The sequence below is a fragment of the Amblyomma americanum genome, chromosome 1 (assembly GCF_052857255.1).
Source record: "Amblyomma americanum isolate KBUSLIRL-KWMA chromosome 1, ASM5285725v1, whole genome shotgun sequence".
Taxonomy (NCBI): domain Eukaryota; kingdom Metazoa; phylum Arthropoda; class Arachnida; order Ixodida; family Ixodidae; genus Amblyomma; species Amblyomma americanum.
The window spans coordinates 330,496,893-330,509,647 of record NC_135497.1 but is presented as its reverse complement, the minus strand read 5'-3'; the positions used below and the strand labels follow the sequence as shown (position 1 = coordinate 330,509,647).

The following is a 12,755-nucleotide window of genomic DNA, read 5'->3' as shown; positions in this document are numbered from 1 at the left end:
CTTCCATTTTTCTGCGTTCATAAGCGGAATAAGTGCAAAGTATTCGTCATGAGAATATAATGCCGATAATTAAGTGCGGCATGAATGTGTGACGCTCATCATAACGCTGCTTCCGCGTAGCCAGCTGCTACGGTTTATGGGGTCTAACATCCCAAAGCGACTCGGGCTATGAGGGACGCCGTAGTGATGGGCTCCGAAAATTTCGACCACCTGGGGTTCTTTACGTGCACTCTCATCACACAGTAAACGGGCCTCTAGAATTTTGCCTCCATTGAAATTCGACCGCCGCGGCCGGGATCGAACCCGCGTCTTTCAGGTCAGCAGCCGAGCGCCATAACCACTGAGCCACTGCGGCGGCGCCCACCCAGCAGCTACAAGTAAATATAAAAGGCTGTGGCGCAAACCTGGGGAATTTATTTTTCGAAGGAGATTTTGCTTGAAGACGGAGACCAGCTCGCGCTACGAGCGCCGCTCGCCCTTTCATGGCACGTAGGTGTACACGTCCTCGTCATCGAGAGCCCTCTTTATGTACTCTCGTTTCTCCATGGCCTCGATCCTTTTCTTGATCTCATGGGGGCTAGGGATGAACCCTATGCGCAGCAAGCTGATAACCTCAGGGACGAGCTCGTTGTAGGAGAGCTTCCGGTGTTTCTTCATCACTCGCACAATGGCGGCGTCCAATTGAAACCTTAGTTCTCCACTGATCACGTTTCCTGCCACCGCCTCGTTCCTATTCGCCTCGTTCTTCCTCTGGGCGGCGAGCAACACGATCTTCACCTGGCGAGATTCAGGAGCGAAAGAGTGATTCACTGCAAAGACCTGGCCTCGTTTGATGTCATTTGCCTCGGGTTCCTTGACGAGCACCCTCTCGTTGGATTTTCCTGCTGACAACGACAGAAGCACGTTCACCAAGTCCTCCTCGGGAATGCCAGTCTTGTAGGCTATGTCCTCGAACGGGATCCTCTCGAGGTCATTGAACAGCATCAAAACGCACATTTGGTACGTGGATACCAGGATGGTGTACGTGTGTGCGTCACTGGAACGATGTGGGGACGCAGAATACATGGACAGCTCGTTGTCCTCGTCGAACACACTCAGTTCCGCCGAGCCAAACTGTGGCTGCAGAGTCAGCTTCCGGGCCTTGTGCTTCGCCATGTAGAACAGCCTGAATGTCTCAAAAACACCACGGGGGGCAGCAGGAATCTTGATTTGCTGCGTAACCGCTGGAACAGGCCATGAGCCCTTGGTCAACAGGCGTACATTCAGGTCTAATTCATGCAAGTCGATTTCACATGAAGCCAAGATGGTCTTAAACTGCGCTGTCATGGTATTGGAGATAGCGACGTCGTTGAGCACGGCCTCAAGTTTTGACGTGAACATGCGGCCGCACTGAGCCTTGAGTTTGAAGATCATGCTTTTTTCGGCATCCTCTGAAACGCCTTCGTTAAGTAGCAGCCGCTTGCATAGGTGCTCCCTGTAGTAGCTCTCGAAAAGGTCTTTGTCTTTCAGGAACCGGAAGATCGCGACCGTTTTGTCGAGGAGCTGCTCTCGCTGGTGGCGAGTAATTTCTTTTATGCTGTTACTCAGTATGTCATCTACAAACAAGGCCAGATGCTCGGGCGACTTACGGTTGAGGCTGAGGAAGTACTCGAAGTTGGCATCGATCATCTGCTTCACCAGGCGCTCGCCATTGAAAGAGCTGTGCAGTAGGTGGTCAAATTGGTCCTTAAGATCTAGAAGCTTCTTTACAATACAGAGTGAGTCTGTCTCGTCACCGTCCTCCGTCATAATTGACCTGCCAAGCTCCCGCACGTACGTGTTCGCACGATCTAAAAATGTTTCCAGGCCGTTCTTCGTGTGACTAAGCAGACGAAACATGCGAGCTAGTTCCTCCACCTGTTTGTGTACCAGCATGTGTACAACTCCCGAGCCTTCCATATCCACGATTTTCTTGACATGGTTTGCGACCAGCTCCTCGTAGACCACATGTCTGATGAGGCGTTGGGTGGAAACACTCAGGCACTCCTTTGCCAGCTCCACCTCTTCGCTGATACGCTGCTCCGCCATGTCGACGTAGGCGATCGCCGTCATTTTAGCAAGGTGCTTCTCACTTTCCAGGGCGTAGAAAAGTGCGGTCTGCGCCAGAAATGGGCGCTCGAAGTCTTGCTCGTAGACTGAATTATCAATACCAAGCTTTCCCAGCATCTCACAAGTGTCCTTGATCAGCACCCTGTCGACGTTCTCGCCCATGCGCTCGCGGTTTATCATGTGAAGCAATGCATCCCGAAGCTTATCCCGTATGTCAACGTGGCGGGCTACTTCGTCCCGGAAAATAACCCTGCCCAAGTTGTACACACTATGCTCTTCGTTCTGCGGTACGTACACGGAGTCCATATGCAAGGCAATGTGGTCTATCACTTTCATCTTGGCCTGATGTTCGTTCCAAGCGCTGTTTAGTGTTTGCAGGAAGGTGTCTTGAGCGGAGGCCACGATCCTTGGCCGCACGTTGTTCACCAGTTCCTCAACTACCGCTTCGCGCAGGCCGCCGTAGAGTGTCGCCCCTTGTCCGTGGAACACCATGGCGTAGGCTCTGCGGTACAGCTCGTCGAATCGCTCACCATCCGAGCCGTTCGCCTGGATACCTTGTATGGCGTTCCACAAGGGCTGCCAGACGTTATCGGGGATGTCATCTTCCCCCGGACGGCGAAACATCGATACCCACACCTTCTTGGATTTTTTCTTCTCTGAGACTGAGGCTATGGCGTCCGCCGCTTCACGTTCTTTTCGCTGTTTACAGCTCTGCTCGAGCCATCGGCACTTCTTTCTCTTCCGGTATGACTGTTTCGCATGCGCGTGCACGTGCACAAGAACGTCGAGGTACTCTTCCAATGCGGACGTAGTTATGAAACACAAATTAATTCCAGTAATCTAAACATATGAAACTCAGCTGCATTACTGCCAAACAGTTTCAATTAACGTTACATATTTAATGGAGATCTCATAGTGGCGGGATGAGTGGTTTATTGGTGAAAAATTCACAGATTATGTTTACAACATTCGATTCCGAGCGAAAGCACGGGCTTTTGTTTGCCACCTGATTTTACGAATTTTTCATGCTTGAATGACTAAAATGAGGTACGCACATGATGACTGATTCAGTTTTCTGTCCTTTTTTTTAGCGGAAAAGCAAATGATTTTTTTGCTCGGGTCTGAACATCTGGATTAGTGCTGCATAGAAGACGGCGATGAGAGGGCAATGCCGCGGGACGGAGCTCTCGCACCAGGCTGTGCATGCGGCGTTGAAGACGACGATGATGCGCACTCGCACTAGGATGTCCCTTGTGGGTGTATGCCATTTTATGAGGCCAACAACAACAACAACAACGTGTCATTAGCTTCTAAGCCGCCGCGGTGGCTGAGTGGCTATGGCGCTCGGTTGCTGACCAGAAAGGCGCCGGTTCGATCCCGGCCGTGGTGGTTGCATTTACATGGAGGCGAATTTCTAGAGGTCCGTGTACTGTGCGATGCGTTAAAGAACCCCGTTGGTCGAAATCTCAGAAGCCTTTCATTACGGTGCCTCTCATAGCCTTAGTAGCTTCGGGACGTTAAATCCCCATAAAAGAAACTAAACCAAACCATTAGCTTCTTGAGGACAACAACAAGAGCAAGAGACGATCACATACACGCAGGAGACGGTTTTGCTAGTATCTGAACCTGCAATCCGGATTAACTTTATTTTTCATTCTGCGACAATGTCACCTGTCGAACAGATCAATTTGCACAAAGCAGCTAACAGCAGACAAAAATAAGCAGCAGTATGCGCACCACAAAACAATCAAAGAACAGAAAAACGGTTGCGATCAGACTTTCTGGCTAGTGTTTGAGAGTAAGTGCGTGGGGAACAGCCATTTATAGGAATCGTTGCTGAGCCCTTTAGGCGCACTAATATTCAATAAAAGGCGCGGTGCTTTGACCTTACGATTGCTTTTCGCAGGCTTGATCTCTCACATTTTCACTACACGCTGTAATTTGGAGCTGTTGTTTTTTTTTTGGACCTAAAACTACTGTCCATGAACACCTTTTTAGCGGTCACGAAGCTTCCGCTTAGTTTTATGCAGGGTCTTGGAAGCTACCGCTACGGCCATCGATGTGAATGAGGAGGCCACGATTCGGCGCCGGAAATGACGGGTTACGTAATGCGTTCGTGTTCGTACGCACTTATGGATGTTTCTGCGACTTTTCGCTGCTGATTTTTGGCAAGTTACTGGTCCAGTACATATATAGTACATATATATGCAACGCACATTCATGGCAAAACAAAACAAAAATTTTGGGGTGAGACTTGGGGCAACAGTAGAAAGATTATATATATTTAACCTACGCAAAGTAATGCCTGGCTGGAAAAATGTTTCTCCAAGTCCTATGCTATTCAGACATTAAAAATTACCGAGTGCGAGTTCTCGGGAAAAGAATTACTGATGCCCTGCCTCGATACCCAGCCGCTTGGTAAAGTTACCAGCTGATGGAGCATGCACGTTCCCACATACCTTCACACATGTCAGACCATTGGCTTACGTGACTGCATCGAAATATATTTTTTTTCTCGCACGCTCTCATCCGGTAAACTTTTGCGGCCGATAGTACACATTAATGTGGACTGTCAACTCGCAGCATTTTCTGAGAGAGCACTACAGCTGCTTGCCATCTGTTTGTTTCATAAGCATTTTTCACTCTACATATAGCTGATGGGTTGCTCTTTTCTCTTAGCTTGCCTACTCAGTAAATTCTAATTCGCGAAAAAGAGGGCAACGTGCCCTTCGACCTAATCATGTAGAGAGATTTTGTCCTTCGCAATAATAATCTTTGTTTATTGGATTTCTAGCCTCATACACATCTTCGATGACAAAAATTGGAGAGAAAACTTAAGCTCCGCCTTCAGGGTATGCCGCGATAGTGTAATGGGTTTAGATAGCGTAAAGATGATGGTGATGATGATGGATTTTTATGGAGCTATAGGGCAGCTTTGGCCAAAGAGCGCCATGGCACAAGGTATTTTCTTCTACTCACGGTGGAGTCAAAGACCCATTTCCCAAGCATTTCACCCTCAAGAAGCCGAGCACCAGGTCAGGGGAAAGTTTGTACAGGTTGTATCACTGGTTTGTACCCGGCGGCACTGGGGATCCAACCCTGTACCTCCCGCATGCGAGGCGTATGCTCAAACCACTAGGCCACTGCTGCAGTTTAGATAGAGTAAGTTTGGCTTTGATGATTTATGGAGTCTTAACGTCCCAAAGCGACTCAGGCTATGACGTACGCCGTAGTGAAGGGCTCCGGAAATTTCTATCACCTAACGTGCAGTGACATCTCACAGTACACGGGCCTCTAGCATTTCGCCCCCATCGAAATGCGACTGCCGCTGCGATCGATCCGCCGCCTTTCGGGTCAGTAGCCAAGCGCCATAACCACTGAGCCACCATGGCGGCTAAATCGTGTAAAGTCTCAGGTGAAACACCCTGTATTGCACATAAATAACAGCGCGACCGACGGGACAATAAGGAAGAGACACAAACACGAGCGCTGTTTCTGCCGATCGTGTTTGTGGCGCTCGTGTTTGTGTCTCTTCCTTATTGTCCCGTCTGTCGCGCTGTTATTTGTGTGTCATGTACCAACTGGCCCGGCTAATTCCACTCTTGGACCCTGTGTTGTCTCGTGCGAGTTACGACTGCTTGCACTAGTCAAGAAAGCTACGCATGAAACAAATTACTAAATTAACTATGCCGCAACGAGATTTGAACCCGTTGCATAAACGTATGGAGGCGTTCAACTCAAATCAAAGGGCATTCCATGTCAGTCGGCCTACTGCGACCGCTATTGGATGGGAATTATAACTTGGCGGCGTGCGTGGCCGCCGTATATTTGAACCATCCCTCAGAAACTAACGGCGAATTACAAAGGGCGAACCGGAGAATCTCTTTGAACCCGCGAAGCCGCAAGATGCCTGTAAAGGGACCACACCGTCGCGGTCCAGTCAGAATTCAGGATCTGAATCCAAATCTGGCCATTGAAACCAGCTCTTCTGTTTCGCGCAGCAAGAAAACTAGCTCCGGATCCCCGTTTGGAATACGCCGTAAGCCTATAGCATGCGCTGACGAGGGCATGTAAATATGCACCTTTTAGTTACGGATGGCGCAGTGCGAACAGGCGCGTCGAGAGAAGAACGAAACCTCGCGGCGTGCACCCAAATGTGCGAAGTCAGTGACCAACTCATGCACACGCTTGCTCAGCGATGAAGCTGCACCGGGCCAGCCTCCTTAAAGGTGCACTAAAGAGGAATCTGAACTCGTCTTTTTACCGCGGGAACTCTATCTACACGTTCCAGGCATTCATAGAAACTTCGAATTATTGCCCCGTGCGGCCGATTTCCCTAATTAAATCGAATTAAATGTCCTGACTGTTGCCTTTTTTTGAACTCAACGCGGTAGGTAGGAGGAGTCAGACAACGAGTGGAGCGCCTTTCAGCCAGTCCAGTGGCGGCTTCGGTTTCGCTTTTATTCCGCTTTTTAGGTTTCAGTGAATAGACAGTTTCCGTCACAGGCAATATAGCCGCAAATTAAGTCCAGGGAAATAAAAATACACGAGGACTCATTGATTTACGTGTCACTCCGACGATGGCAGAGCGGCAAGCCGCCACGGAACTGTTTGACGCGTTGGTTGACTTCGCCTACCTACCGCGTTGAGTTAAAAAAAAAAAAGGCGGGAGCCGGGGCGCTTATTTCGATTTAATTAGGGCAATCGGCCGCACAGCACAATAATTCGAAGTTTCTAAAAATCCCGGAACGTGTAGATAGAGTTCCCGCGTTAAAAGACGAGTTCAGATTCCTCTTTAGTGCACATTTAATGCCAGCGACGCAAGCGCCACCGTCGCTGCGGGAAGCGGTGACAAGAGGTGGGTTTTTTTATAAGCACCGTTGTCCTGCCCATAGAGTTTCCAAATATCACCTACGCGGAAAGCTGGTGCTACCATCGATGCGAGTTCCTTAAAAGGGCAATCCATGGAGGAAGAATTCTTTACGTCCTCCGTGGGGCACCTCATCCGCCGTGGGAATGCCGGAAAGTCGCGGTGTATCTTACGTGGCTTGGCTACTGTTAGACGTAAAATATAACTAGGACTGCGTAACTAGGACTGCATAACTAGGACATATCAAGGACTACATACCCAAAGCACTCCTTAGTGCTGGCTGTTGAAAAATCTGTGCCACTAGAGCTATATTTTCCGACCCATACAACTGCCTTTAGCTGTCAATAGATAAGTATATCCACCTGAAACTACAGTCAAAGACGCCCTGGAAAGGTTATAGCTATTTGGGCGAATTGAATATAGCTGGCCACAGGATATTTTTGTACGGGAAACATTTGTTCTCTTTCAGTCGCCAGGCGCGCCAAAGTAGTAGAAATCGGAGCTATAACCGGAGTTTTCTACCACTAACGGAGACGCGAAACAGGGAGCACGCAGCAAGCAACACAACATATTTTTTTTCGGCCGCGCCTGCTCCAATGGGAACTGTGTTGAGCATGGAGGAAGGAAAACTTAGGATGGACCCGTGCTATCCGAGCAGTGTGACGAAAAGTGTTCCGGGAGACGCGTGCTTTCGCAAGGACCATTTGGAGTCTTTGGCCGATGGCAATAGATAACGTTGGGCGCAGCGGCGTGGTCTGCATCATCGGCGCCTCTGTCAGTTCTGGAGACGCGAGACTGTCTGCTGCGCATGCGCAAGCCCGCTGAGACTGCTTACAACCAGCGAGGGGAGCACTCACGTCTCGCTAAAAAAAATGACGTTACGGCCTCTCCTAAATTCGTCCCTTCCTCCATGATATTGAGCATCGCGGCCGGTGTTACGGGTGCGCCGCCGTGCTCCACAGCACAACACACCGCTGTCACCTTAGCAGAAATTCGGGACAAGTGCTTTCAGTTCCCATGGCTGCCACCAGGTGGCGCGTAGCTTTCTACAATAAAAGATTAGCACTAGATGCCTACGGAAAAACCACAAACGAGGCAGTACAGGGGGACATGGGCTGGGCATCGTTCGAAGCACGGGAAGCTCAGAGTAAAATACTATGCGCAGAACGCCTGAGGAAATTGGACAACAGGTGGGCAGTTAAGGTTAATAGCACGGCGCATAGTGAGCGTGAGTGATGCTGCCCGGTCGGGAGTAGGGCAGAGGAGGTCGAGAATGTGATGTAGCAGAGAAAGCTGCCGAGCGACTTCTTCGCGAACGAAGTCTTTGACGTGCTGCATAAACTGGGACTGCTCAGAAGACGAGCCACCAAGGGCCAAGCCATCGAGACCCTCTGCAGACGCGCCGGACTGCCGCGTAGTTACACGTTGCTTTCGGAGCTCGTCGTAACTTTGGTACAGCTGGATAACTTAGCGACGGAGCTGGGGTTATTCGCCAGGAGCATCTTAAATGCGTAATCGGCGATCCCTTTAAGGATGCGGTTGATTTTATCAGTTTCCGTCATGGACGGGTTGACAAGCTTCCATAAGCAACGATATCCTCGATATAACTAGTGAATGCCTCTGGCGGTAGCTGAGCTAGAGCACGAAGACGTTGCTCGGCGCGAAGTTTCCGGACGGCGCGGCGGCCGAAAACGTCAGCGAAGGTCGTCTTAAAGGAGGACCAGGTGGGAAGGTCGGCTTCATGGTTGCGAAACCGTAGATTGGCAACGTCCGTGAGGTAGAAGTGGACGTTGCTCAGTTTAACGCAATTTTCCCACAGATTGCAACTGCTGACGCGCTCGTAATAGGACAGCCGATCGTGGACGTCTTGGTCGTCGGTGCCACTAAAGAGTGGTCACGCTGGCGCGGCAAGCCGGAACAGGGGAAGGTGGTAGGGATGGGCTGCGATGGTTCGCTTGGACCTTGCGGCATGGTGGTTAGGACGAGAAGCGTTCCGCTTTGAAGTTCAGGATGAGGAGCGGGACGGGAACCGAGACACACCCACGAAGAATAAAGGTGTTTATAAGAAGCACAGGTCGGTGGGCGTTGGCCGAACAGTGAAGCGATGGACACACTTACAGGCATCACTCGAAATTGCAGCTGCCCTTCGTCTACCTCTTCGCTGCGCTGCTTGAACTGCTGCCGTCGGTCCCATTACAAATTAAATAAATAAATAAAAAATAAATAAATAAACGTCTCAAGGTGCAAATATTCCTCATTACTTACATAATCAGGGTTTGGCGTTGGTCCAGCTTGACTGGCTGGTCAATCTTGCACCACGGAGCCTTGAGATTAACCTTGAGATCACCCACTACTGCTTTGAAGAAATGGAGATGCCTTTTGTAAGAGTTGGTGGTATGAGAAGCAGTACCTCGGTTTAAGCATGGGAATACTGTAAGGTCAGCTGAATTATAGCAAAAGGAGGAGCATTACAACAGCACCACGGTACTGGTGTCGTCTTTGTTTGATTTGGTCTCACATGCTACGAGGCCTGTGGTGAAAGCTGCTGGAAGACACACGCAAGTGATTCCTCGCACATCGGGGTGTACTTACAGTGATCAATGATGACTTGCACGTCTTCTTACTGACACACGCAAGGTCCGCGAGCACTGTACTTGAGTAGCGGGACTATGGTAGTGATATAGTTGGTTGCCACTTCGAAGACACTGCCGACATACTGTTACAACTGAGATGAAAGAAGCAAAGTACAGAAAGAACTCGTAAATTAAGCGGCCATAAAAAACGAACACACACAAAAAACTAACAAAACAGAGCAGAAGAGTCGCATTAAAATTTGTCTGTGAGGCGCCGACACAAAACCATTGAAAACCTCAGCGCTCTCAAACGCAATACAATTCGCCCTTCTAAATATGTGACCCTCCGACTGAAGCTCTGAAACAGCCCAGAGATGCAGTGGCATGAACTCTAGCGGTTATGGCCCACTTATCGTTTTAACGACTGATGCTAGATCCACCGTTATAGAACACGAACACTTTGAGGGGGCAACAATGAAGGCTTGTATTGTGAGCGTACAACATCCGACTGTCGTCAATCGAAAGCCATTGATTTTCAAATGCATTCATGCACATGTTTTGAATGCACGAATGCCGTACTCCTTTAGGGCATGCATGCCTTGACGGTGTTATCCTTGCTTCAGTTCTTGCGCTCTTTGCCACCATCCTCTCCGTAAGAGTTTTGGTTCCGTCGAGCGCTGCAAGTCGTGCAAATGCGATCAGCATCGTACTGATGTTTTCCGTAGTGCAGTGTATACCGCGAAGGAAGCACGCGCCACATGCGTCCAATTTCTGCGGCGCCAACTGCTGGCGCTCGCTTAGAGTTTGTGGTGCTTGATGAACTTCTCGGCGGCCTTCATCAGCTTGGAAGGCATTGGGGAGGCGTCGTGGTACACGTGGACCATGCAGTACCTGCCTTGGAAGAGACCCTCATGATACCGGATGCCGAGGCACTCGTCGTTCTGGCCGTACATCGCGATGCGGCCTAGGGTTATGCCAGCTTGAGGCTTGCCCATGGCGACCACCACTGCGCCAGAAGAAAATGCGATGGTGGTGTTAGAGAGCTGCAATGCACTGCGTCAACTATTGTTCACTCGCTGACAGAGATCCGTTCCGAACACTTATGGTCAGAAAAGACGATGCCAAGACTGGGTATTTTTTAATCTTTTTAATAAACAGTCTCCCAGCGTGCGCTGGGAGTTATAGCTAATGTTAAGAAATAGTCTGAACAGTTTATCGCTTTTCTCTTGTTGTCTTTGCCGAGAGGTGCATTGTGGTATACACCGTCGACAAGCAGCTGTTCATGACAGGCAACTGCTTACTTAATTGGACGGAACCTGGCCCTGATCGCGGCTGCATGATCAATTAAGTCCGCTGTAGTCATTAAAAATTGATAAATTCAACAAAGGATTGGAGTAAGTATTCTAGTTGGTGTGATTAATGGGTCATTTCTGCAAGTCGACCACGGGGCCTAGTACGGTATCAATAAATGAAAAGAGTGCGAGTGTAATTTCGCGAGTCCCAGCTCTGAGTTCCGTTATTAGCTACAGAACTTTTAGCGAGCCGTAGATGTATAAGACACCTGTCACGACATCGCAACAATAAATACACTATTATCAGGAAGAATCGAGCTTAGAAATTTCCAGTTTTTGTTTTTTTCCTTATCTCCTTTTCCGTACGTATTATCATGGTGATTAATAAATTTGACAACATGAAAAACTTATTCGATCACCATACATAGAGAAGTTTTCACAGGTTCACTTCATCAATGTACGTCGCGCTGGCTCTGGTAGGCGAGAATTGCTTTGATTTGCTCTCTTAGCCTTTTGCAAGCTATGAGTTAGGCAGGGAGTGATCTGGCGCGTCTGGGATTGTGTTCATGATTCATTATTCATGATACATCATTGCCGAGTCATGACTGGGAAACACCGCCTGCTGCGGGCCGCAATCTTTGTTGTCATCTTCGTTATGTAAAAACGCGCCTGTACGCTCCGCTTCACAGCGCACTCTCTATGGATGCTTCTGTCAGACACAGATATGGGCATCCTCACGAGGGCGTCCTCACCCTCACCGCATGAGGATTTCACTCGGTGTGGTGAGGGTGAGGGAGGGTGGCCGGATGAAAATACGTGAGGACGAGGGTGAGGGAGGAAGGACATGGTGAGGTGAGGGCGAGGGAGGGAAGACATCAGGAGGTGAGGGTGAGGGAGGGCAGAATTCACTATTCGAATGCGAGGGTGGTGGCCCTAAACGTACTCCGGGCTAACGCTTTTGCATGTGCCGTCTGTTATGAATTCCCATTTTAAAGCGCTACTTATTAGGGTGAAGATCCCGGGGAAGACGTATTTTCTGCACTCTGGAGGTACACCAGATGAACACGAAACGCGGGTTCAGCACACCTTCTCCGTCGTCGTGATGTACTACACCGCCGAAAAATGCGCTCTTCTAGGTAAGAAAGCTTTTTGGTAAAAGATTCGGTGAAACACCTTGTATAGTGCGACAAGTGGCCACTGGCCGGGCCGTGCGAGTGGATGCCAGTCCGACGGGATCCATGGTACCGCAGTCAACTTTTTTATTATCATCCCGGTGTCTGTCGGATGATCAGAGTGAAAAGTAAAACACGTAAAAATTATACCTAGTAAGGCTGTTGAATTCCCAAGTTCTAGGCCTTCGTTGCGGGAACGATGTCAGATTTCATCGTAGTGAGGTTTTACAGTATTGGCTGCAGCGAAAAAAAAATGCTTTTGCGACATTCCACTGTCGAATCAAAGCATGTTGGCGGCGTTGGTGTGGAATTTTTTTTCACGCTGTGAGCAGTTCAGTACAGTCATATCTTCTTTCTATGTGCTATTTTCTCTGGAAATGTGGCATGGGAAAGGGGTGCCGCAGTGTGGTGGGCAAGGGCGACCGCAGTAGCCTTACGATAAAAATAAACAGCACCTTAACAACCTTAGTCTGAATGTCGCTCGCTCCGCCTTGCATTGTACGATGTGCTAAAAGAAGTTGCACTGCTCCCCGAATAACATCAACATCTCTAGGTTTAATTCTGTCCCTGGTGAGAGCTGTAACCGCGTAATCTCGCGCCTGATTTTATGAACTAAATGTCTAGCAGACATTGTAGGTAATTGGCACTCAGTGTTTGAGTATGGCATAGGCGTGCAAGCAAAAAAATCACGGGCGGTTCCGCTTGGGGTTAATCATGAATTATCGCGCGCTAGCATTGTTAGTCCTATTTCGCATGGTTT

At 49.2% G+C, this 12,755-nt stretch overlaps 1 pseudogene; it reads right to left on the bottom strand.

Annotated features, from left to right (window-relative positions):
- Positions 1 to 480: 480 nt before the first annotated feature.
- Positions 481 to 2,712, bottom strand: LOC144120811 (cullin-3 pseudogene; annotated as a pseudogene).
- Positions 2,713 to 12,755: the final 10,043 nt, after the last annotated feature.